The following is a 25,832-nucleotide window of genomic DNA, read 5'->3' on the forward strand; positions in this document are numbered from 1 at the left end:
ATGTCCGAAGATGTGGTCCCTATGTTTTATCATGGTGGAAGCTTTGTTCGAGATAACAAGGGTGTCTTGGTGTACATTAATGGAAATGTGAAAAGATTTTTCCTAATGGACGTTGACCTCATTGGTTTCTTTGACTTGAAGAAAATTTTTCTGGACTTGGAATACCATGACTACAATGCAATATACTGGTATGATCCTACCTCTGCAACCCTAGAATCTGGTCTACACCCTATTCATAGGGATAAAAAAATCATAGCCTTGCAGAAGAATAAGATACAGAATAAGAATACAGATGAGTTTTATATATATTTTGACCATCCAGTATTGGAAGGGGTGGAGGAGGTATTATTTGATAATAATGAGGATGTTGAGGAGGTAGTTATTGAAGATGATGGGTTGGACAATGAAGTAGATATTGAAAGTAGTCAAGTAATAATGATGGGTACAAATCTACGGAAGACAAGCCATATAATTCCCCACCTTCAGGTTATGGTTTTTCTTATTCAAGTAAGGATGAGGAGTGTGCTAGAAAAAAAGGTGGACAAAAAGGGAGAAAAGGCGATCAGGGAAAGAAAAAAACTACGACGAAGACTACAAAGCCAAATGTCAATGGCGACAGTGGCAGAGATGCCAAGACTAAGACTCAAAATAAATGGGTAGGGAAGAAAGTAGGATATGTTGTAAGTAGTGGAAGTGGGCTTCATATGAGTAAGAAGAGTGATGTTGGGCCAAGTGAAGTTAGGTCTAATAAAGATGAACCAAGGTCAAATGATAGTAATGGGCCCAATGAAAGCACTGGAATTGGTACTAAAAGACCTTCAACTTTTGAAGAGGAGATTAGTGTGGAGCTAAGGGATAAATCAGACATAGATTTTGAGTATGAATCAGAGGCCTTTTTGACTCCTCCAAACTCAAGTGATGATGGGGGTGATAGATTTGATTGGCCTCAGTATGATCCTAATGTAGAATTTGAAAAAGTTCAATTTCAGTTGAAGATGGAATTTGAGACTTTGGAACAGTTCAAAAATGCCCTAAAGGATTATACTATAGCTGAGGCAGAAGAATATTTTATATTAAGAATGATAAGAGGAGGGTGAGAGCAGCATGTGTGCATGATGATTTTCTGGCTGGAAAGGAGAAACAAAAGGAGAAGGTCAAAGAAAGACTGAGAGCTAAGGCAGAATCTAAGGCAAAAGAGGATGCATCAAATGGAGGTGAGACTGATAATGCTTCTGAAGTTGTTGGTAATAGTAGTGTGGTGCCTACTGATACAAATGTTGCTGAAGATGATAATACAACTAATAACATTGCAGCTGAGGAAAAATCTGTTGAGGCTAATTCTAGTGAAACTAACCCTGCTCAGGTGGCTGGTGTTGTTGTAATTGATGCAATTCAGGGTGATCCTAATCAAAAGACTGGTAATACAGGATCTGAGACAATGGGTGATAAAGAACATGAGAAGAATAATTATCCTTGGGTTATCTACTGTGCAAGGAACTCAAGGTCTGGTGGTTACTAGATTAAGACTTTTAATCTCGTGCACACTTGTGGAAGAGAGTTCAAAAGCAATATGGCAGATCAAAATTGGGTTGCAGACAAGTTGTCAAAAAGACTTCTAAGTTAGCTAAGACTAACCAATGCAGAAGCATGAGATCATATCAAAATTGATTACAATGTGATCATTAGTGACAAAATGTTGTATAGGGGTTTGAAGATGGCAAGAGAGAAGTATGTTGGTAATAAGAAGTCTTAACATAGAAAGTTACGAGACTATTTGCAAGAACTATACAAAAGCAATCCTAGTTCAACTGTCCTTTTATCAGTGGAGCCTATTCCCCAATCACCTCCACTTTTTGACAAGTTGTATGTTTGCTTAGATGCTTGTAAACAAGAATTTAAAACTGGCTGTCAACCATCGATAGGATTAGATGGATGCTTTTTGAAGGAGTTTTACGAAAGACAACTGCTGTTAGCAGTAGCACAAGATGACAACAATAACTTTTATGTGATTGCATACGTAGTAGTTGATAGTGAGACTAAAGCTAGATGGAAATGGTTTATAGAATCGTTACAAAATGACTTAGGCAGTGCTACAGTTGAAGGGTGGAACTTCATTAGTGATCAGCAAAAGGTATCAAGTATTGGATTTTTAATCTAGTTAATTTCTTTTACTTTTTTATCTCTTTAGTTTAGTTATAACATTGAGCAATATTGTATAGAGTCTGTTGTTGGCTCTGAAAGAAGTTATGCCAAACACGCATCATGAAAAACGTGTAAGACATATTTGAAAGATTTCATTGATAAGTATAAGAGCAAGCAGTTGAAGAATGTTGTTTGGACTTGTGCTAAGAGCAGTACGTATGCAGTGTTCAAGAAGAACATGAATAGACTAAAGAGGGTCAATGAGGATGCATGGGCTTACCTAGTCAAATTTAAGGTACAATATCATATGAAGAAAGTGGGGGTGCATCTAGGAAACAACACATGTACTTGTAACATGTGGCAACTTATAGGTACAATTTTTAGTTTTTGTCCCCATTTAGTGTTGAGTAGAATTTACTGATATATGTTCCTGATAAATTGATTATAATTCAAGTATGCTTGTTGTGCTAGGCATCCCTTGTGTGCATGTAATGGCTGCATTAGCAAAGTGAGGAAATAGACTAGAGGAGTATGTGCATCAATGGCTAAAGATGGATGCATTCAAGGCTACCTATGCTCATTCCATAAGCCTTGTCAACAGTGAGGAGTATTGGGAGAAATTTGGCTAAGTAAGTTCTATAGCCCCCAAGATTAAAAGGCCAATCGGTCGTTCTATTAAACGAAGGAGACCTGACCCAGTGGAAGATGGACCTGATGGAACAAAGGTCAAAAAGATATTCAAAGTAACCTATGACAAGTGTTGGGGGCTGGATCAGGCACAATGCCAAAACTTGCAAGGGAGCACCTAAGCAGGCTCATCTTCAAAAGGCAAAGGAAAGGCAAAGCAATCTCAGACACAAGATGAGATGCCAGTTTCTCATTCAGTACCCTCATTTCAGGTATTAAAAATTGCATTTGTCATATTCTGCTTTATTTTTTGTTACAAATTCTTTAGTAATACATGGACAATTGACCATATTCGTAGGGACCTATATGCATAATAAATATGCTTCTATGAAGACCTAATTGCCTGATAAAGTATTTTTAGGGGTCTATCTAATTGATAAATGGTTACATTACCCTAAATTCTACTTATAATATTGTTTTGTGATTTTAAAAACATAGGTTAATGTTTCTGGACCTGGTAGTATGCAAAATGTTAAGCCTCCCTCTCATGAGAGTCAACTTAAAAATTCTCCTTCTCATGTCACACAAAATGTTCTAAGCAATTCCATGGTATGCTAATTGTAAATGACTTAGTGTGTATGTTGAAACTTGCATAAAATAGACTCATAATAATTTGATTACAATTTTATATTTCTATCAGGTAAAATAGACTCAACAACCTTTCAGACGTTAGACAGTAATCAGGCCCAAGGCTCAAGGAAGTGTTAGTACCGAGACAATGACAGCTGTAACTAGTGGCACAACATCTAGATTGTTCAAATTCGTTCCAACTCCAAGATTGAACCTGTCTAAGAAGAAATGATACTTTTAAGAATTAGTATAAAACTTATTATGAAGGGGATAAGACCATGTTTTATTATTTTGAAGGAAACAAACAATTTTAATGCTTTTTGTCTTTCTAATTTAGATTAGTGTATGTTGAAGGAAACGGACATTCATTTGTTTAGTTTGGTTTATATTGTTGCGAAACTTAGCTACTTGTGTGGTTACAATGTTTTGATTCTCAGTTATGTTAGCATTTTGATATATGGTATTGAAATAACATATCTAGTTTGGATAAACAATGTGTTTTCATACTATTTCACCACCATTGATTTCATGTATATCCATTTAATTATAATGAGTAATTGTAATACAATAGTTTGTTAATCAACATACATTACTGCTTACCTAAATAGCCACCACATAGATACAAAACACAATCATAACTAGCAATGCACCTATTATTACACCCCTAAACAAACCAAAAATACTATGCTTCTTCACAAATCGGCTATCTTCATTCTTCTTCAACGATAGTTTCTCCAATTAATTCACTCTCTCCTCCAAGCCACCGTTCAAACTTACAACACATTCTTCACCTGCACAAGTATCGACATAAGCTAATCTACTCCCTTTGACTACACCATCCATCACATATCCAAAAATCTTATCAAACCATATAAAAAAAAATCACAACAACCTTGCTTTTTCTACAATCAGAATAACAAAATGACAATTATATATACAGTCCCACAACAATTATCACAACTTTGGAGTATCATGAAGTGAAGATAGCTAAAGAACAACCTATTAGGGTTCTCTGGTGTGCAAGACCTGCATATTACAGCATATGTCCTGCACTTGCACTTAGGATGTTCTCCTTTTCTCAATCACCCCCTCACAAAGCCAATCGTCGCACCGTCAATAGTGAAGTCATCACTAATAGTTTTCCGATCTCGTCTTTGACTTGCAACTGACGTGGTGCCTCCACTCGCCATCACCTACTACGAATTTCTCACCACACGAAGATGCAAGGGGTTGAAGATGATAACCTAACTTTAAATTAGTTCCCTAATTAAAACGGCGCTGTTTCGCTACTCTGGCCTCCATATTGGGGACAAAATTATCCTTTACAAAATGACGTCGTTCTCTTCTCATCCAATTCGACATCGTTTTGTCCATGTTGGATAGGAACCAAACTATCCTATGCGTGACACGTCGCACTTAACCGAACGCATCAGCACGTCAACCTCCACGTAGGACGTCACCATTAGTCTTAACCGGATCAAACTGAGCTAGGGACGTATCTGGATTCTAGTGTATAACTAAGAATGTTAAGGTCAAAATCATAGTTATATTTTGTTGGGGATAAATCTATCCGATCATGAATTCTTTGGGTACCTATTTAAGGTATTACTCCATTAAAATAAATAATCTTTTGATTATTTTATACTATTAAAGAGACCACCCATCCTGTATTCATGCATACTCTTTCAACATTTTTTCCTAATCACATTCCACACTAATTACCTAGTAGCCATACCCATTATTGCTACATACAACAATATGAGTAAAAAACTCACCACCACCACTTCATCACTCATATCTCCACCCTCATAAGGACTTACCATGTCCTCCATTTTCTTTGTTATGGAACGCTTAAACCAGTCTGTTGAGTTAAGAAATTAACTAAATTAATTAGTGATGACAAACATTATTTTTGGTAAATAAATAATTAGTATAGATTAATTATAAATTGCATATTACTAATTATTTATTATGTGTTGTAGGCCATAATTCAATTCAAGCAGCCCAATTGGAATAAAATAAAACAACAAAGCTGAGGGCTAGTAATTCAAGCGAAGCCCAAAAGAAACAAAGCCAAAGAAATCAAAACGGGTTGCTTAATGGAAATCCAATCCAAGCCCGTATCCATCCCACAAAGCGTCTCTTGTAAGATTGAAGTCTTCACTCGTTCAATGTGCAACGTTCCTCTCCTCTCTGACCAAGTCAAATCAGAACTTCAGAAAAGTAAGAAATAGAAAGAGAGAGAGCTTCTTCACCAAGCTAGTCACCAAAAAAGCAAGAAAGAGAAGGATTAAGCTTGAAACACAGAAATCTAATCAGAAAATCCAAACCAAATCAAGCTTAGGTTATAGGTAAATCATTTCCTCATACATGCAACTCGGTTCTATCTCTTCTTCCCAACTCTCTGCTCTATCCGGAATGGGAAACAAAGGAAAGATGGTTTCTGTTCTTCTCTGCTGTGTATCCACGGTCTTAAACTTAACTTGGGGACCAAGTTGGTTTTCAAGGGCTCAGATCAAGTTGACCATTGGAAGATTTCTATGGTTGCTGTATTATGGCTTTCGGTCAAGGTGAGAAAGTCAGAAGAAAAGTTTCTACTCTAGGATTAAGGAGAAAAAGTGAATCTGTGGGTTGGCGAAGCTCAAGGCTCAAGGTGTTGACCTTGGAAGAAGAACCCAGCAACATGCAAGGAGATAAAAGAAGAATTTCTGCTCATTCAGAGGCAAGGAGAGAAAACCAGAGTTTGAGAATAGTGTTCTAAAAAGAAGTTCCTCTACTTGGATAATGCTTTCTTTCAAAGAAGCATTCGGCCAATACTGAAGAACTGTATCTGAGGTTTGCGAATCTGGTTTTGCACATAGCAAAGAGGCTGCTGATGAAGTCAATCTCCTTCATGTTTTACAGATTGTGATGTACTTTTCTATGTTTATCTTTCTGTAATTTCTTGTGAGAAAAGGCATTGTGAGAAAGCTCAAGTAAAAGCTATGAGTGGAAAAAGGCTGAGTGATACACTTGAGAAAAAAGCCTAGAGTTATTTTCTGATTTCTTTAGGTTGGTTAAGTGTCTTGTATCTTGTACTTGTAAGGTATCCCTTTCTTAGTTGGGTTAGCACTAAGATGAATAGTTAGGTATTAGCATAGCCAATGTCAAGTTAGGTTAGAACTTGAGTGTGAAAGGATTGGGTCAATCTTGTGAAATTGGTGTATGTAATACTATTAACTATAGTGAAAATTCTTCCATAGTTGTGGAGGAGACTGGATGTAAGTTGCATAGCACAAGGCAACCGAACCAGGATACATGCTGGTGTTAGCTTTTCTCTTCTCTTCTGAGTTTTGTTTTCTGATATTCATGAGACAAAAATAAATTGTCTCATAAATTTCCGCTGCTGAGTTCAAACAGAACTGGAATTGAAAGTTAGTTTTAAAAGGGTAATAACAGCAACTTAAAAGGAAGGCGTAGATTCAACCCCCTTCTCTATGCCTACCAATACCTTCACAGTCGACGATCACTTGCAAGTAGGTTCTATTTGTGTCTCAATCATCACCACTCAAGGTTGGCATTATTCTTGTGTTTTCTTTTAGAATGATTATAGTATGATTAATCATTGTTGCTATTTTTTTCATTTATACGAGCTTTTTCCATTGTTGTTGGGTATGGATATTAAGCAACTAGTGTCGACTGTGATTAGGAAAAAATGTTAAAACAATATGCATCCATATAAAACGAGTGGTCTCTTTAACAGTATAAAATAATCAAAAGTTTATTTTTAGTGTTAAAAAATAGTTTATACATGATTAGGTAGGTAATGTGACTATCATTATGAATCTCTTTGGGGACTAATTTGTTTGATAATGAATTTTTTGGGAACTAATTTTCTTGATAATTAATATCTTTGAGGACCAATATGATTGAAACTATATTACTAAGGATCAGATCTATTTGTCTACTTGCACGCGTGCCATTTAACTGCTTAGTCATTCACTTAGCATGCCTGTCTGATGACTCTGTTAGGAGTTGACAGAGTAAAGTTCTTTGGGGACGAATCTAACTTACAGAGCAAAAAATTGGAGACTAACGGGTTAATTAATTTTAGTTAGGAATTAATTTGTCTAATTTAGAATTCTTTAGATGACTAAAATGAATCTATACTCTTATTTTTAAATGATATTTTTTACCCAAACATTAACTTTTAGACCAAATTGCTCCTGATAAAAATAAAATAAAAAACTCTCTTACCGACCCTTAAACCACCCATATCATCGTCTGCTATCTAACGTCACCACCACCATAATCTCTCTCTCTCTCTCTCTCTCTCTCTCTCTCTCTCTCTCTCTCTCTCTCTCCGCTATCCTACCCATTATTTCCAACCCCTCTCACCTGAACCCCATCACCTAATACACTCCAACCTATAACCCTTTCCATCCACCCCAACCCTAACTCTAAATAGAAAAAGATGGGTTAGGTACGATTTTGGCCTCTAAGATTTAGCCTGAAAATCAAAATCATTCTCAATATTTTTTTTGCATTTGAATAAGGTTCAATTTGGTTTTAAAATCATATTTTCTTAATTTTTGAACAAAAATGCCTTCATTTTTTCCAATTTTTTTTAGTTTTTCAATCCCTCATCTTTCCCACTCTCATCTAACCACACCTACTCACACACTCAGAAAAAGCAAAAGAAAAAAAGAGAAAAAAATTCGAGCCAGAGAAAGTGTTGTCAGCGAGAGAGGAAACTGTAGGTAAAGCAAAATTTGAAATGAGTGGTTGTTAAAGCACCGAAAGAATGCAACAAACACAAAATCCCACATTCACACTCATACTAACAAATGGAATGGTCGTATCCTCAAATTTAAAGCCTTTATTGTCTCCATATTTGTTTATGAGAGAGAGAGAGAGAGAGAGAGAGAGAGAGAGAGAGAGAGAGAGAGAGAGAGAGAGAGAGAGAGAGAGCAATGATAGTGAGCAAGGGCGAAAGATACGGTGATAGTGGAAGGGGGAGGAGAGCAGTGGAACAAGATGAAGAGGAACAGAACCAAGTGTCTGTAATGACGGTTCTTGTGGCAGCGCTTAGGAAATCAACAGCGGCTTGCACCTCATCGGACAACTTCTTTTCTTCTTCCTTCCCATGTCTTCTTCAATATCTCTTCCCTCTGTCTTATTTCTCTTCCTTTCTTTTGTATTTTCTGAGTATATGAGCAGGTGATGTATGTGTGGGGCTAGATGAAAGTGAAGATGAAGGTATTTTTGTCCGAAAATTAAGGGAAGGATGATTATAAAATTAAATTAAATCTTAGAGATGAATTTGAACGAAAAAATCTTAAAGATAGTTTTGATTTTCAACCTAAACCTTAAAGACCAAAATCGTACTTAAACGAACAAAGATTGATGGCAATATTGAGATTTTATGATGCATGAACCAGAAAAGTGAATATTTTGAGTGAGAGGAGTCAAAGAATAAAGAGAGCAAACTGATTTTCATTGATTGTGAGTCACTAAATTATTATAGTTACAAGAGATATAATTACATGTGCACAAGGTATTATCTAACAGAAATCCTAATTGAATGGTAATAGAAAGCCATGAATCATTTCCAAAATGAAATTGTAATTAATTTCAATAAAATTTTGTTTTAATTTTCTTCTACCCTTATTAGGCTAGGAGCAGTAGCTCCACGAAAACATCCCACCGAAGAAGGCTCAACAAAGATACAGTAATTTGGCACTAATGGCAATGACGAATAAGGTCCACAAGTGACAATGAAAGCAACAATAGAGGTGGTTGAGATTGGGATGAACAAGATTTATTTGTGCCTCTGCTTCTGCTATGGTTGAAGAAGGAGGATTGAAAGTAGTGAAATTGTAGCAACGGTGGCTTGCAGAGGAGGTAGTGGTGGCAAAGATTAGGAGAATTGGGTGTAGATAGGGGGTAAATGAAAATGAGACATGAGAGAATAATGTTGATGGAGAAGAGAATGAGATGAAAAAATGATAATAGAGGTGTGATTCATGTAAAAATGTTATATGATCATTCAATTAAATTCATATTTTTAATTAATATATTTAAAAATTAGTTAGTTTTACTAATCTAATAATACTACATTGGATATTTGTGAAAAACTCATTTACATTATTCAATACATTAAAATTCAATTCTTAAATTAACTCTTAATAATTTTGTATATAACTAATCAGTTTATAACAAAAACTTAATTAATAAATTACTCTATAAAATATTAGATAAATTACTTTCTAGAACTTAAAGTTTATAACAATATTTGGTATTCACGGATTTAGAACAGTTCCAAGGTTTTAATAGATTTTAGATCAATTTAAGAGTTCATAAGATATACATAGTAATATATATTAGTTTGGATCAAAATGCTTACATCTAATTCTCAAGAAAATATGAGAATTCTGCTAATAAAATAAGTGTATAAATAATCTTCTATATATAATTTTCTCAAGTAAAAGTTTTGATTCCATTAAACTGCACCATATTCTAAAAATTTTAGATATTATTTTTTTATGAAAAATATTAGAAGGCCAACCGAATTTATTATTCTTGACCAATAATTATCTAACAATATTTAAAAGTGTAGATTAAAAATATATTTTAGATTGTTAGACTAAAAAAATTAAACTAATAACTAAAAGTATTAACCAAAAATAATAAATTCTACTGATTTTAATTTTTTTTAATTCTTTTCAAATTTAAAATGTGACTCAAATTGAATAGCAGAGCATTTTAAAATATTAGATATTATTTTTTTAAACTTTCTCAAGTTGATTATCTGTTAACAATTAATAAATTTTCACATAATATAGAATTAAAATCCTTTAAAAAGATGGGTTAAAATTGAAACTTTTTAAATTTTAAGAAATAAAATTAAAACTTGAGACAAACGTAGGAAGTAATAGTACAAATAAATTTCTTTCATTTATTTATTTATTTTTATGTTATTTTCTTTTTTTTTTCATTCTAAAAATATTCGTCATTTTCATTTTTCTATTCAAAATTTATTATTAAATTGTCAATTTAATTCTTAACATATATAAAATTATTGAAAAATTATTCTACTAATTTTCCTTTTATTATTATTTTTTTTAATAATATATATTATCGTTATATTATTCTTATTTTGTTTATTACGTTACATATACCATTAGCCATTTATTTTCCAACTCAACTTTTGTGCCACAAATAATTGGTGTGTGAGATATCCTCATCAAATTTTAAGGAGAATCCGATGATTATATATAGAGTTGATTTATCCTCCATGCAATTGGACGAATATAATAATGTTACTAGCTAGGTAAGAGAGTAACAAACAGATGGTTTTCTTCCATCACTTTCATTGCTTGCTTTATTATTAGTGTCTCATATGTCATGCTCATCCATGCTTGATAAATGCCGCTTATTATTATTCCAGCTGCCACTATCTTCACACATTTTGGCTTTCATTTTCGATAGCTAGATTCCTGGCCTATAATCCCTTTTGTCCTCCATGCTGCTGCCCTTGCCGACTCCCTTTCTCTTCTTAATAATCGTGTGCTTGGTAGTGCTCCACGTGTTGAACGGTATCATCAAGTAGGATGTTCATTGCTGGTGAAACCCGAATTGTCTTGACCTAAATTCGATTTTAAATGTTAATCAAGTCTATTTCTTAGATTTTGTTTCGATTCTAAACCTAATGAAACTTCTTTATTTTTGAGTCGAATAAGTAAAAAATGTATCGTGTTGTGTAAAATAAATATTTTAAAATAAAATAGAGTCGAATATTCGAAAAATTTTCAAAAAGTAATATTAAAGTCTTTACACTCTATTTTATATTATCCATTTTCAGCTTTGACCATAGTCATAAATAGTCTTATGATCATCACGCATAGTAGAATATATTTAGGATATTATATATTAACATAGTATCTGTTCTTGTGTGAACAACTTGGACGTAACCCCAGTTGCTATAGGAGTTGACGCCGAGCTTTGGTCTTTCACATCGAGCTTTGGCCTTCAGCACCGAGCTATAAGTTGGGATGGTCCGAGTTTCTCATCCAGAAGGGTGTCACGTTACGGAGAGTATAAACAAAGGGAGAGTGTACCTGCAAAAGGCACTCCAATGCTTAAGTTAGTACTGTGAATTCAGTGTATATCTGTTGAGGATAAAACATCATATCTTTATAGGTGAAGTAAGATAGGTCAATTACGTTCTTTATCTGAATTGATGAGCAGTTATTAGGTTTAATAAGTAATAAATACCTGGTCAGACAATTTTATTCCAAAATGTAGTCCGTTGAGTCCGATTATAACGTGTAACCGCCGAGTTATGACGCAAATTGCTAAGTTATGGTGTATAATGCCGAGTTAAGGCATTGGATTTGTAACGGCTGGATCATAGCCCCCAAGCTTAGCCTGGAAATTTGTTTAATGAAGCAGGTTGAGCTTGTAATGAATCATAAGTCAGCCTCTGAGTGAGTTCATAACTCGGTGACTAATATGGTCTTGGAGCCCCAGTTCAAGTTGCTTTATTAAACGGTTATTTATGCTAAAGAGTGGTATGATGGTAATGCTGAAGAAGAAGATGAAAATGCTGGGTAGACTTTTAGTTATCTGGTGGAATTTGTACGTTTGTTTTGAACTCTTTTACTTTGTTCATTCGACAGATGCTTAGCCCTTGTTGTGGCTGTTTGAAACGTGTTATATTTTTGGTATGTAAACATAATGTGATGGTTTAGATGCAACATTTAAAAATGTGTTTGGTATTTGTTTCTTTGATTGATGTGTTTGCATTAGGTGTTTGATGGTAGTATGTTTGACTGTATGTCTGGTATGACCATAGTCATTAGGTGTCTGATATGTATATCTAATAAAGATATAATTGAAGAGATAGGAATATCTGATAAAGTTTGGCAATTTGTTATATGGTCGGTGCAGACCAATTTGACTGATAGATCGGTAATTTGTTATCCAGTTTGTTTGATTCTAGATAAAGATCGGTAATCGGTTCATCTGATTTGTATGGTTATAGATCAGCTATCTGTTTATCCAATTTGTTTGATTCTGGATAAAGATCGTCAATCGGTTTATCGGATTTGTTTGGTTATAGATCGGCTATCTGTTTACCCAGTTTGTTTGATTCTAGATAAAGATCGGCAATCGGTTTTTCCGATTTGTTTGGTTATAGATCGGCTATCTATTTATCCAGTTTGTTTGATTCTGGATAAAGATCGGCAATCGTTTATCCGATTTATTTGGTTATAGATCGGCTATCTATTTATACAGTTTGTTTGATTCTGGATAAAGATCGGCAATTTGTAATTTCATCGGCGGAGTCTGATGAGCTCAACTCTGAATAAAAGTTAACAGAGTGATATCTTTAATTAGAAAAGAGATTAAAATGCTCAATGGAAGATATAGTAAAGTAGAAAGTATAAGATTTTAGATGTATGGATGGACCTTTGATTACAAATGTGTAGGTAGGCAAGCCTTGTTAAAACCTCTCCAAGCAAAATTCTTTTTGGAAAAAATCTTGGCAGTAGAAAAAAGAGTACTTGTTTGGCCCTGGCTTTTAACTGTAATATAACTCTAAAAATGATACATTATAAGTGTTAGGCACAGAGTTACCATCTATGGTTTGTAATCGGTAGGCTCTGTTCTCGATGACTTTGATAACTCGGAAAGGGCCTTCCCAATTAGCTGCTAGTTTGCTATGGTTAGGTGGTTTTCTAGCTTGTTTGGTTCGTCTTAGCACCAAGTCGTTTACATTGAAGGACCTTAGGTGGAGCTTCTTGTTGTACTGCCGAGCTATATGCTGTTGCATAGCTCGGTGTGTGATTGCTGTTGAGGACCGAATTTCCTCAATGGTGTCCAGGTCATTTTGCCGACCTGTATCTATCGTACTATAGGCGGCCAATTGAGTTCGCAGGGAGGATTGGGGGATCTCTACAGGTATCATTACATCCGACCCATAAACCAGTCGGAAAGGCGTTTTCTTTGTTGTTGAGTGGATGGTGGTGTTGTATCCCATATGACTTCGGGTATTAATTCGGCCCATAGACCTTTGGCATCGTCAAGTTTCTTTCTCAATGCATGTAAGAAAACCTTGTTTGCAGCCTCGGCCAAGCCATTAGTCTGCAGGTCTTCTACTTATGAAAAATATTGTATGACCTTTAAATCCTGCAAGAAGGAGGTGAATTTGTGATCGACAAACTGGCGACCATTATCAGTGATAATGTGCTGAGGTATGCCGAATTTGCAGATAATATTTTTCCATACAAAGAAAACTATTTGTTGCGATGTGATCTTTGCTAGAGGTTGTGCCCCTATTTATTTGGAAAAGTAATCAATTGCTATGATTAAAAATTTTACCTGCCCTGCCGCTAGAGGGAAGGATCGAGGATGTCGAACCCCCATTGATTGAAGGGTCAACTTACCTCGGAACTGTGGAGGAGTTCGGCTGGAAGGTGTGTAATCGAACTGTGCTTCTGGCAATTGTCACAGCTTTTAACTTTTGTTTTACAATCTTGTTGCAATGTTGGCCAATAGAAACCAGCTTGGAGTATCTTTGATGATAAACTATGGACTCCGAGGTATATACCACAAATTCCTTCATGTGCCTCGGCAAGTGCAAGCTCAGCTTCCGACCTGGAAAGGCATTTAAGCAGGGGACGAGAGAACCCTCGTCTATATAGGCAATTGTTATATATTGTAAAAAATAAAGCTTGTTGGCGAAAATGCCGAGCATTTTAGATATTCTCTGATAATATCCCTGTCCTGAGATAGTTTAAGTAGGGTGTTCTCTAATCTGCATCCTGTGTGACACTTAGAACTTTTGTTAAATCTATACTGGGTTTAACTAATGTTGATTGGTAAAGGGAGGAGTTGGTTGTTTGAGTACCGGCGAGCTTAGATAGGATATCAGCTCGGCTATTATTCTCCCGAGGTATATGTTGAATTTCATATTTACGAAATTTTAAAAGTAAGTTTTGAACAATGGCAAGGTATTTGGATAATAAAAGATCATTTACCTGGTATAAATTGTTTACCTGCTGTACGATGAGCAAGGAATCACAATACAACTTGAGTTCGGCAATGTTTAGATCGGCGGCGAGTTTGAGGCCAGCAATAAGAGCTTCATACTCACTCTGATTGTTACTTGCTTTGAAGTAAAAGTGTAGAGATTTGTTCGATGACGTTACCATTTTTGTTTTCAAGTATGATTCCGACTCCACTCCCTTGTGGATTAGAAGAACCGTCTACGTATAAAGACCATTGGGTTGATTCTTCGGTTGTCTATGGGACTATGAATTTGGCAATGAAGTCTGCTAAATATTGAGATTTTATTGGTCCACGTCGATATCAAACTCGGAGAGCTCAACCGACCAGTTTACTATTCGGCCAGCTAATTTTGGCTTTTAAAGGACTTGCCGCAAAGGTTGATCTGTCCGAACATATATTGCATGACTTTGGAAATATGGCCGAAGTCTTCGCGCCGAAAATACCAGAGCTAAAGTTAGCTTTTCGATATTCGGATAGCGAAGTTTGGCATTTTGTAGGGTCTTGCTGATGAAATAGATCGACAGCTGCTGCTTTTGCCGTTCTGTCAGTTGTTGGACTTCTTTGATAGTTTGTGGGCTTGTCATCTACAAGACAGCTCGGCCTTTTTCAGGATTTGCCTCGATTCTTCGGTTGGTAAGCATGAAGGCGAGAAATTTTCCCCCTTGTACACCAAAGGCACACTTCTCGGGGTTTAGCCGCATTTTATATTTTCGGATTTGTTTGAATATTTCTGCAAGGTCGTCAAGATGGTTGTGATCGAGCTTTGTTTTGGCTACCATGTCGTCGACATAAACTTTGAAATTTCTACCGATTTGTGCTGCAAATACCTTGTCCATAAGGCGTTGGTATGTTGCACCTGCATTCTTAAGACCAAATGGCATAACTTTATAACAGTAATTTCCAAATTCAGTAATATAAGCGATTTTACTTTGGTCGGAAGGATGGATTAAAATCTTATTATAACCGGAATATGTATCCATGAAACTTAAGGTGTTATAGCCTGAAGCATTATCTACTAAGGAATCAATAGATGGTAAGGGGTAGGAATCTTTTGGGCATGCTTTGTTGAGATCGGTGAAATCAACACACATACGCCATTTACCGTTGTGTTTCTTTACCATGACAATATTTGCCAACCATGTTGTGAATCTGATCTCTTGTATGAAGCCGGCATTGATTAGCTTTTTGGTTTCTTCCAAAGAGGCTTGTTTTCGTTCAAGTTCGAGGTTTCTTTTCTTCTGTGCTATAGGTCAGACAGATGGGTTTAATATTAACTTATGAGAAATTACAGAAGGGTCAATGCTTGGCATATCTGTTGGGGTCCAAGAAAACAAATCGGCATTTTGTTGTAGAAATTTTTGAAATGAGGTTTTCTCTTCCGAGCTTAGTGTGGATCCGACGTAAGTGAATTTTTTCGAGCTATCTGGAAAAAAGATTTTGTGTAAGTCCTCCGTAGGGGTTGGTCGTTTGAGAACGTCGGCCCTTGGGTCAAGGTCGGCCAACACTGGGGATATGTCTTGATTGCTAATGGTGTGAACATGTGCATTTATATTTCGGTTGGGCCTTTTGAGGCTATTGTTGTAACATTGTCTGGCGTCACGATTGTCACCGTGAATTGTTGCAATACTGTCATCCTGCAAGGGGAACTTAACACAGAGATGAATTGTAGAAATAATAGCGCCAAACTTATTCAAAAAAGGTCGGCCGAGGATCATATTGTATGGGCTAAAATAGTCAACTACTAAATATTGAATGTCTAAAGTTTTTGATAAGGGAACATCACCGAGTGTGGTTTGTAACCACGTAGATCCCAATACTAGGACTCGTTCACCTGAAAAATCGACCAGGCCTCCGGTGGAAGGTTGTAGCATGTTGTCACTTAATTTCATTTTCTGGAAAGTGAGGTAAAAAAGGACGTCGGCGCTGCTCCCTAGGTCAAGCAGTGCCTTTTTTACCAGGAGATCTCCAAGTTGAATGGAGATTACCACAGGATCATCTAGATTTGTTGTAGCTGTATTGAAGTCGGATGCTTGAAATGTCATCTGGGGGAAGCGTGGAGGCGTTTGAAGATTGTTCGGACTGGCTTTGATTGAAAACGTAACTCGGTAAGAGCGTTTTCTTGCCGAGCTTGTGCTGCCTCCACCTGCAAAACCTCCAGAAATATAGTTAATGACTCCTCTTGGTTGTTCAGGATGGCTTGTGCTCGCCTTTTCTCTTTCTCGGCCGTGAATGGTCCAGGCGAGTTATCTGTCTCGCCATCCTCATTTTCTGGCCGAGCTTCCTTATTGTGCTCAGGTTGGACTCTTTCGTTCTGAACTTCTTTGTTCCAAGCAGTTTCAGAGACATGTGTTGGAACAGATTGATGCTCGACTTCTTCTGTTCGTTCTTGACGCCCGTCATTATTTTCAATCCGAGCATTAGTTAGGTTAGCAAATTCTCCTCCGCCATGCGCTGGTTGGCTTGTTGTAACTCAGTCACCATCCGAAGGAGCTCGGACGGTGTAGGTGGAAGTTGCTCAGCCATGGTTGGAGGTGAAAATGTCAAGGCTAATGAAAATGAAAAGAATTATATTTTCGGGCCCCACGGTGGGCGCCAATTGTTCTTGTCTGAACAACCTGGACGTAACCTCGGCTACAGGAGTTGACGCCGAGCTTTGGCCTTTAACACCGAACTTTGGCCTTCAGCGCCGAGCTATAAGCTGGGATGGTCCGAGCTTCTCATCCAGAAGGGTGTCACGTCATAGAGAGTATGAGCAAAGGGAGAGTGTACCTGCAAAAGGCACTCCGATGCTTAAGTTAGTACTGTGAATTCAGTGTATATCTGTTGAGGATAAAACATCATACCTTTATAGGTGAAGTAAGATAGGTCAGTTACGTTCTTTATCTGAATTGATGAGCAGTTATTAGGTTTAATAAGTAATAAATACCTGGTCAGACAGTTTTATTCCATGATGTAGTCCATTGAGTCCGATTATAACGTGTAACCGTCGAGTTATGACGCAAATTGCCGAGTTATGGTGTATAATGCCGAGTTAAGGCATTGGATTTGTAACAGCCGGATCACTAGTTATTACAAATGGATTTATAGACAGATTTAGTCCTCATTATAGACGAATTTTTAGTTACCGATGGATTTTGTCTATCGGTAAATGCCTCATCGAAAATTATTTACCGACATATTTTTTATCGATAATTTATCGACAGATTTTTCTCTGTTATCGACAGATCTTTCTTTGGTAATTGTCCCATCTATTTCGCTAAAACGTTGTATTTTTTGATAGATTTTTTGTCAGTAACTAGCGTCAAACTTTTCAACAGATTTTCTGTCAGTAATTAGAACCTAAAAAAACATTTACAATTCTACATAAGACGAATTTTTCGTTTATAAATCCGTCAGTATGGTAAAATATATTTTTTTAGACTTTTTTCATTGTAAAATAAACTTGTTTTCATATAAAATAAATATAAATTTAAACAAGATAAAATTTTATCTAATTTTTATCTAACTTGTATTAAAACATTCAACGTATTTTAAAAAATAAACAAGTTCATCATATCATCAAACTAGAAAACAAGTGGTATAAACAAGTAAGTTAATTCAAAATATGAACACAAATGTATTGATACATCAACTATAATCCATTGTATTTTTCAACCATACTAAAAATATCAACTATAATTCTCAGTGTCATCTTTATCTTCATCATCATTATAGTCCTCATCATCAATCTGAATTTGTGGCACACTTCCTCCTAAGTCCTCATCATTTAGTGATATCTCTATCTTTTGTGCTTGAACCTCGGCATGTTGAGTCCGAATTTCTGCTAACTTTTTTAAGTAATTAGTAAGCAAATGACGTAAAATAACCCATTATTCATGAATTGATGTAAACTTTTACCTCATTTTGAACATTTGTAATCTTGAAACAGCATTCAAACTTTGATTTAGGAGTGTATTTTAAATTTTCTATGTCATCACTAATACACTGCAAATCAAGGCACCATAATTATATAACAATTTTTTATGGTTATCAGCATAAGATAATAATTCAATCTTTTTGATACATTTGATGGTTACATAGAAACAGAATATACCTAAAATTGGCATAAAAAATTGAGCATTAAAGTTTATCATAAAAAATAGAATCACAAAATTAGAATATACTTAAAGTTTGCACAGAAATACGAGCAGTAGATCAGAAATATTATATTTTATATTCCATCTGTATCAAAAACAAATAAATTTCTAATTAAAATTAGCTTTAAAAAATTGAAAAGTTGAGATTAGAGATGGTTACAAAAAAAAATTGAGAGCGAGTTGAGCAGTGGCGGAACTTGAAACAAAATTTTAGGGGGGCAGATAGAAAATAATTGTCAAAATATTTTTGATATGGAACTCATTTAAGATAAGCTCATCTAATATCATCTCTCTGATTTGGGTAATATTGTTAAATTTAATACCGTTTTTCAAGATCTCGTTCCAAAAAGTTAAGGTTAAAGTCATCAGATGTAACTTTTTGAACTTTTGAAGGTTATATCTCACTTTCTTCGTGATTCATTAAAGTAGAAGAACTATCTACAGGTGTTGATATTGTAAAAGTTATATGTTCTCCTTCTTAAATATTAGCCTTCCTCTTAAAAAATGTATCAATTCTTTGATTTTCATTATTATTTTATATAAAAATTTGAATATATATCCTGTAAAATATGTAAAGAAGAAGTTAGAAGGACAAATATTAAAATTTATAATATTTATTGAATTTTTTTTATCAATTTATACAAATACAATAATATTAATACTTATTGAATGTTCTATTATTTTTTACCATATAAAAAATTAAATTAAATAAATAGTAAAATATAAAATAATATTAAATTAAATAAATAAAAATATCTAACTTTTTATATTTGAACTTAAAGATAAAGAGAATATTGTTTATTGAACTTATTAGATACTTTAAGTCATAGTAAAGTATTTAAGTCAATTAAACTATTTTTTATCTTTTGAAAAAGTACTACTAAATTTTTTATAAAAAGTTTGGGGGCCATGGCCCCCTCTTGTCTGAACTAAGCTCCACCACTGGAGTTGAGATTAGATGGAAGAAGCATTAGAGGAAGAAAAATAAGAACACTAAAATGAAATTTATTATTGATAATAATAAAACTGTCCAAAAAATACAGCACACAGAAAGTTTATTTAAAATAATTTTATGTCAACAAATAAGAACACTAAAATGAAATTTATTATTGATAATAATAAAGAAAAAAATACAAACACACATTAATAAAACAGAGTCAAGTAAAGAAAGTAATTGAATTATGCACCTTTACCCTCTGAAATGTCAATTTCGCACGGCACCTCCAACTCCACTAACAAGACGAATCCAAATAAAAATTAAGTAATTAATTAAAATTTGAAGTTAAAAAGAAATCGAAAAGTAGGATTAGGGTTCAAAATTAAAAGAGGTTAAAGTTTTTATACTTTCAAGTTATTAGACTAAGCAAACAAAATAGGTTTTAGGTAGACAACAGAATATAAATTTTCAGTGTAAACAAATTAACATAATTAAGACACTACTATCAATATTCTTATTAAAATTACTAAAGTATCACGAAAAATATAAATATAACAAAATAATTAGATAATCATGAGTGAATAGTTTAACTAAGGTCCCATCCAAGTAAACTAGAAGAAAAGGGTAGGATTAGGGTTTAGCAAATGACAACAATGTCAAAAAAAAAAAAAAATAGAAGAAAGAAGAGAAGAAAATATACCTAGATGAAAGAGGAAGGAAAGTATCGCAGTTGATGAAGGCAAGCAGCGACGAACGATAGAGGCAGCAACTCACAGAGGAGAAACAAGCTCCTCCATAGCAGAAATAAGCTCCAGGTGGACGCTCCTTAATGACGACGATGGCTGAAGTCATAGGAAGTGGTCGATGATGACGAACGGCAGCGAATGGTGGTGATGGGGCTAACAACGAGAGAGAAAGAAAAATGGGAAAAAGTGAGGTTAATTTAGCGTTCGCAAAAAGTAGAGAAGGGTTCACAAATTTAAATTTAGGATCAATTTTACTAATGAATTTACCCTCGAAAAAATCTACCAGTAACACACAACTTGTGACCAAAACGGGCACATTTCATTTAATTACCTTACCGTTGGATTTTTTCGCCGCTAAATCCGACGGTAATGATTGAGCTAATTTTTCTTTTGTTTTTCTCTCCAATTATTATCGGTAAATTTATCGCCAAAAACTGATTTGATGGTAATTTTTTTATCTGAAGAATTATTGCCAAATTTGTCGATAAATCTGCTACTAATCTCCAATACTAAATTCGAAAATATTCAGCATTTTATTAAAAAAAATATTTAAAAAAAATCTCTGTAACCAATTTTAATTCAGTTAATTTTTTTTAGAAATCAGCCAACATCTAAACTATACTAAGAAGAAACATTCGAAAGTATGAAAAAAATAGCCGAAATCATGAAACAATAAGAAGCATCAGAAAGTGTAGGAAAACGTCCATCCTGAAGTAAGCAAAAAATCAATGTATCGATATTTATTTTTATTATTTTATCCATAAAAAACATCCAAAAGTACAAGACTAAATACTTTTTTTTTATATATATAGTTTTTGCTTCTTCTTTTTTTTCATCTATCCTAACAACTCCGTAGCCTCATCACCCTTCTCTTCAGTGGCAGAACTTGAAATAAAATTTTGGGGGATCAAATAGAAAATAATTGTCAAAATATTTTTTTATATGAACTTCATTTAAGATAAGTTCGTCTAATCTCATCTCTTTGGTTTGGGTAATACTGCCAAATTTAAGCCCTTTTTCAAGATCTCGTTCCAAAAAGTTAAAGTTAAAGTCATCAGATATAACTTTTTGAACTTTTGAAGGTTATATCTCACTTTCTTTGTGATTCATTAAAGTAGAAGAACTATCTACATGTGTTGATATTGTAAAAGTTATATGTTCTCCTTCTTAAATATTAGCATTTCTCTTAAAAAATGTATCAATTTTTTGATTTTTTATTATTATTTTATATAAAAATTTGAATATATATCCTGTAAAATATATAAAGAAGAAGTTAGAAGGACAAATATTAAAATTTATAATATTTATTGAATTCTTTTTATCAATTTATACAAATATAATAATATTAATACTTATTGAATATTCTATTATTTTTTATCATATAAAAAATTAAATTAAATAAATAGTAAAATATAAAATAATATTAAATTAAATAAATAAAAGATATCTAATTTTTTATATTTGAACCTAAAGATAGAGAGAGTGTTGTTTATTGAATTTATTAGATACTTTAAGTCATAGTAAAGTATTTAAATCAATTGAATTATTTTTTATCTTTTGAAAAAGTACTACTAAATTTTTTATAAAAAGTTTGGGGGGCCATGGCCACCTCTTGTCTGAACTAAGCTCCACCACTGCTTCTCTTCCCTGACCAGCCTCTCTATTTGTGTAAGTCTTAGGCTCTTAGCATTAGGCCTCATTCCCTTATTATCTGTCAACATATTATCTGTCAATTTATTGTCAATAATAATTAATTATTATATTTTAAACACATATATAAAGAGATACATCCAAAAAATATATTTATAAAGATATTTTTATACACAACTATAAAAAAAAAATATTTTTATTAAATACATCCATAAAAACACTTCTATTAAACACAGTTATAAATAAGAGTTGACAGAAATTGACAGAAATACTGTTGATAATGTAGTGGAACCGGTTATATTATTAGTTACCTAGCATTCTTGAGATCTAAATTAAAAGATTGCATTGTTCTTTACACTCAAATTTAAGAAGATTAAGAAAATGACCTAAATGGTAAAAGAACCATGTTCCTCCTCCCATATCTAAAAACTAAAATATCTAAAAATAGTGTCACAAAGTATTTACTTACTCTTCAACTTCTGTTAAATCTTATTCAAATTAAATCAAATCAAATCTCTCCACCCATCAAAACTTGTCTATCTTTCGTCGAGATTATTATCCTTTCAAACTTGAAATTTAATCCAAATATTTGAATTTTAAATCTTCTTATGCTAGTTTAGTTTGCAATCAAATAAAGTTTTATAAGAACAACAAACTAAGATCAAGAATCACAAGTCACTCAATTATTGTGCTCATCGATCTAAATATCATTTTGCTATTAGATCTCTTTCTTTAACATGGATTGTCGTAAGGATAAAGAATTCAACAAATTCCAATATATATAATTTACGATTTGAAGAGAGAAAGAAGTTATGATGATAATATAATAGAAATTGAAAAAAATATGAAAAAACATTATATTTTTCACTAATTATCGGATGAAATCGACGTTTTTATAACTTTTTGAAAAGTTGAAAGAAAAAAATAAAGCAACAATAAAATTGTTAGGAATGATTTTGATTTTATATTAAAACATTAGAAATAACAAATACTTTTTTTTAATACTCAAGGGGGCAAAAGCCCAAAGACATTACATATATAGAAATTACTCTAGAAAAGGAGACGTCCATAGTTTTAGACAAAAAAATAAGACAAAATATATGAAGATAGACTATAAAAAAAATGACAACTAAATTCAAAAATATTCTTTAAACACTAACCAATTAACACAAAAGTTTGTTTTTCTAAACTCATGATGAAGTTCTCAACTCGAAAACTTGCTGAACTTATTCTTAATAGTCACAATGAGAGTGCGAGCTACATAGATGTCGATAGTATCATGTAGACACAGTAAAATTGCAGCTCTTGAATCAACCTCAATAGAGAGATTAACAATACCTAAATTAATTGTCATAGTAACAGTTCAAACACCTAAATTAATGTTGAAATAAGCTAAGAAATGTCTCTCATGATCCCGTAAAATACCACCACATGCAGCCTTTTTCTCCTTTGACACTAAACAATCTGTATTTAATTTAATGAAAGGTGGGGTAAGGGAGATGAATGAATCTATTTTTCCATAAAAGAACCAACATTTCTCCTTATTCTAGTAAACTCAAACTATGCAACAGCATAATCTTAAGCTAACCGAAGAATAGCCAAATACACAGCACCCTCTAGCATAGATCAATCTACTTCAAAGATATATTTATTCCGATGAAACTAAAGAGTGTTCATGATGAAAGAGAAGATAGAGAAGGGGCCAAGGAATACCTTGGTCGGTGGATTACGATGATAGTAGGTTCTCCAAAAGCCAAGGTCGAAGGGTTTGTTGAAAAAATTATCAAGACCCAATGAATTGTCTATGCTCTTTCAAGTCGTGCACGCAATTCTCAATCATAGAGGACATGGAGCACAAATTTAAAGGAGTTTCTATAGATACTACAAATATCATATTGAGCCATTCCCTTTCTAAATCACAGAACATTAGTGAGTAAGACATCATTTACAACCAGCCAACAAAAGGCTCAGATTCTTTGGGGAGAATTAAGCTTCCAGACCTTCAAAAACAAATTTATAGTCGAGTCCTCAAGGATTTTCAGATAAACGGAGTAGTCCGACTTAATGGAAAAAGAGCCATTTGAAGAGTGCAACTAAGCCACTTGGTCATCCCCAAAACTCGCTTCAGAAGGCTTCATTGCGGCAAAAATGGGAGTCCAATCTTCACCCAGTAGCTACAAAACGATATTGAGATCCCAATCCGAGCCTCTAACATAGTCACAACCTCTATCCTCCAACCCATCCTCTTGTAAATCATTTTGAACAAAATTAGCAAGCCGATGAACACCAGGTAGCCAATAGACAACCCAGAACCGAGTTGTATTACCAGCACCTAACATCCAAATAAGGTTTCCTTCAAATCGCCTCTAAACTTGACAAATTTCCTTCCATACATTAGAATAAGATTGGGATTTGGTTACTTTTGGAACAAGAGTATCACTACCACCATATTTATTTCTTGAAACCCTTACCCACAAGGTCTACTTATTATGAATTAGCCTCCATGCTAGTTTCATCATGTTTGCATTATTCAGGATTCTGGTTGATCTCAGACCCAAACTCCCTTGCTGCTTGGGTTGGCATATTCTGTCCTAACTAATCAGTTGGAGGCTTCTTCCCATTAGAATCACTACCCCCAAATAAAATTCTAGGAGATTTTGTTAATTTTGTCATAAACGTTCAAAGGGAACTTCATAGTTTTTATAATGTATGATGAAATAGTAGCTAAGGCAGATTGTGTTAATGTTACTTGTGCAACTAAAGATAAATTTCTTGTCTTCCAAACACTCAATCTACTCTACATCCTTTCCTCAAAAATTTTGGTGCATAGCATAAAATTTAGAATAACGACAATATAAGTAATATTTTAGTTGTGCAACAAAATTTTCTAAGCTATGTGCAAAAGATTTCTGTACTATATCGATAAATTTATGTGCTAATTATATGCTAGTTATACGTAAAAATTTATCTATTATCATCATCACCTTCTCTTTCTTTTTTTTTTCTTTTTCTTCTATTGATTTCTTCTACTCTTTCTTTATCATCTTCCTCTTTTGTTATCATTATCATTGTTGTCTTCTTCTTCTTCTATATATATATATATATATATATATATATATATGTTTAGCAAAATTATTGAACACAAAAATTTTAGTACATAATACAAAAATTTTGGTACGCAATACAAAAATTTTGATGCACAGAATAAAATTCATAATAGTAGTAGTAGAAATTATTTTTGAACTGTACAGCAAAAATATTGAGTATAACATAAAAATTTTAATGCATAGCATAAAATCCAGAACAACAATAATAAAAGTAATTTTTTAGTTTTTCTGGGTTGTGTCTAAAATTTTTGTACTATATTATCATCACCTTCTCTTCTTTTTTTTTTCTTCTATTGATTTCTTCTATTCTTTCTTTGTCATCTTGCTCTTTTGCTATCATTATCGTTATTGTTTTCTTTTCCTCATATATATATAGCAAAATTATTGAGCACAAAAATTTTGGTATACAATACAAAAATTTTGATGCATAGAATAAAATCCATAATAACAATAATAGAAGTTATTTATGAACTGTACAGCAAAAATATTGAGTATAGCACAAATTTTGGTGCATAGCATAAAATCCAAAACAACGACAATAGAAATAATTTTTTAGTTGTACAATAAAATTTTTTTGGACTATGTATAAAAATTTTTTGTACTATATCAATAAATTTATGTGCTAATTATATGCTAGTTATACATAAAAATTTTGTTGTTATGTGAAAAGATTTCTCTGTTATATTGTCTAATTTATATATTATGTACAAAATTTTTATGTTAAGGACAAAATTTTTTTATGTTATATATCAATAAATTTTTGTGTTTTTTAATAAAAATAGTTGTGTTATATCAATAAAAA

At 33.5% G+C, this 25,832-nt stretch overlaps 1 pseudogene; it reads left to right on the plus strand.

The window, feature by feature from the left end:
* Window positions 1-12,752, plus strand: LOC148549882 (uncharacterized; annotated as a pseudogene).
* The last annotated feature ends 13,080 nt before the right edge of the window (window positions 12,753-25,832 follow it).

Source organism: Arachis ipaensis, chromosome B8 (assembly GCF_059453495.1).
Source record: "Arachis ipaensis isolate K30076 ecotype BB chromosome B8, ASM5945349v1, whole genome shotgun sequence".
NCBI classification, from domain to species: Eukaryota; Viridiplantae; Streptophyta; class Magnoliopsida; order Fabales; family Fabaceae; genus Arachis; species Arachis ipaensis.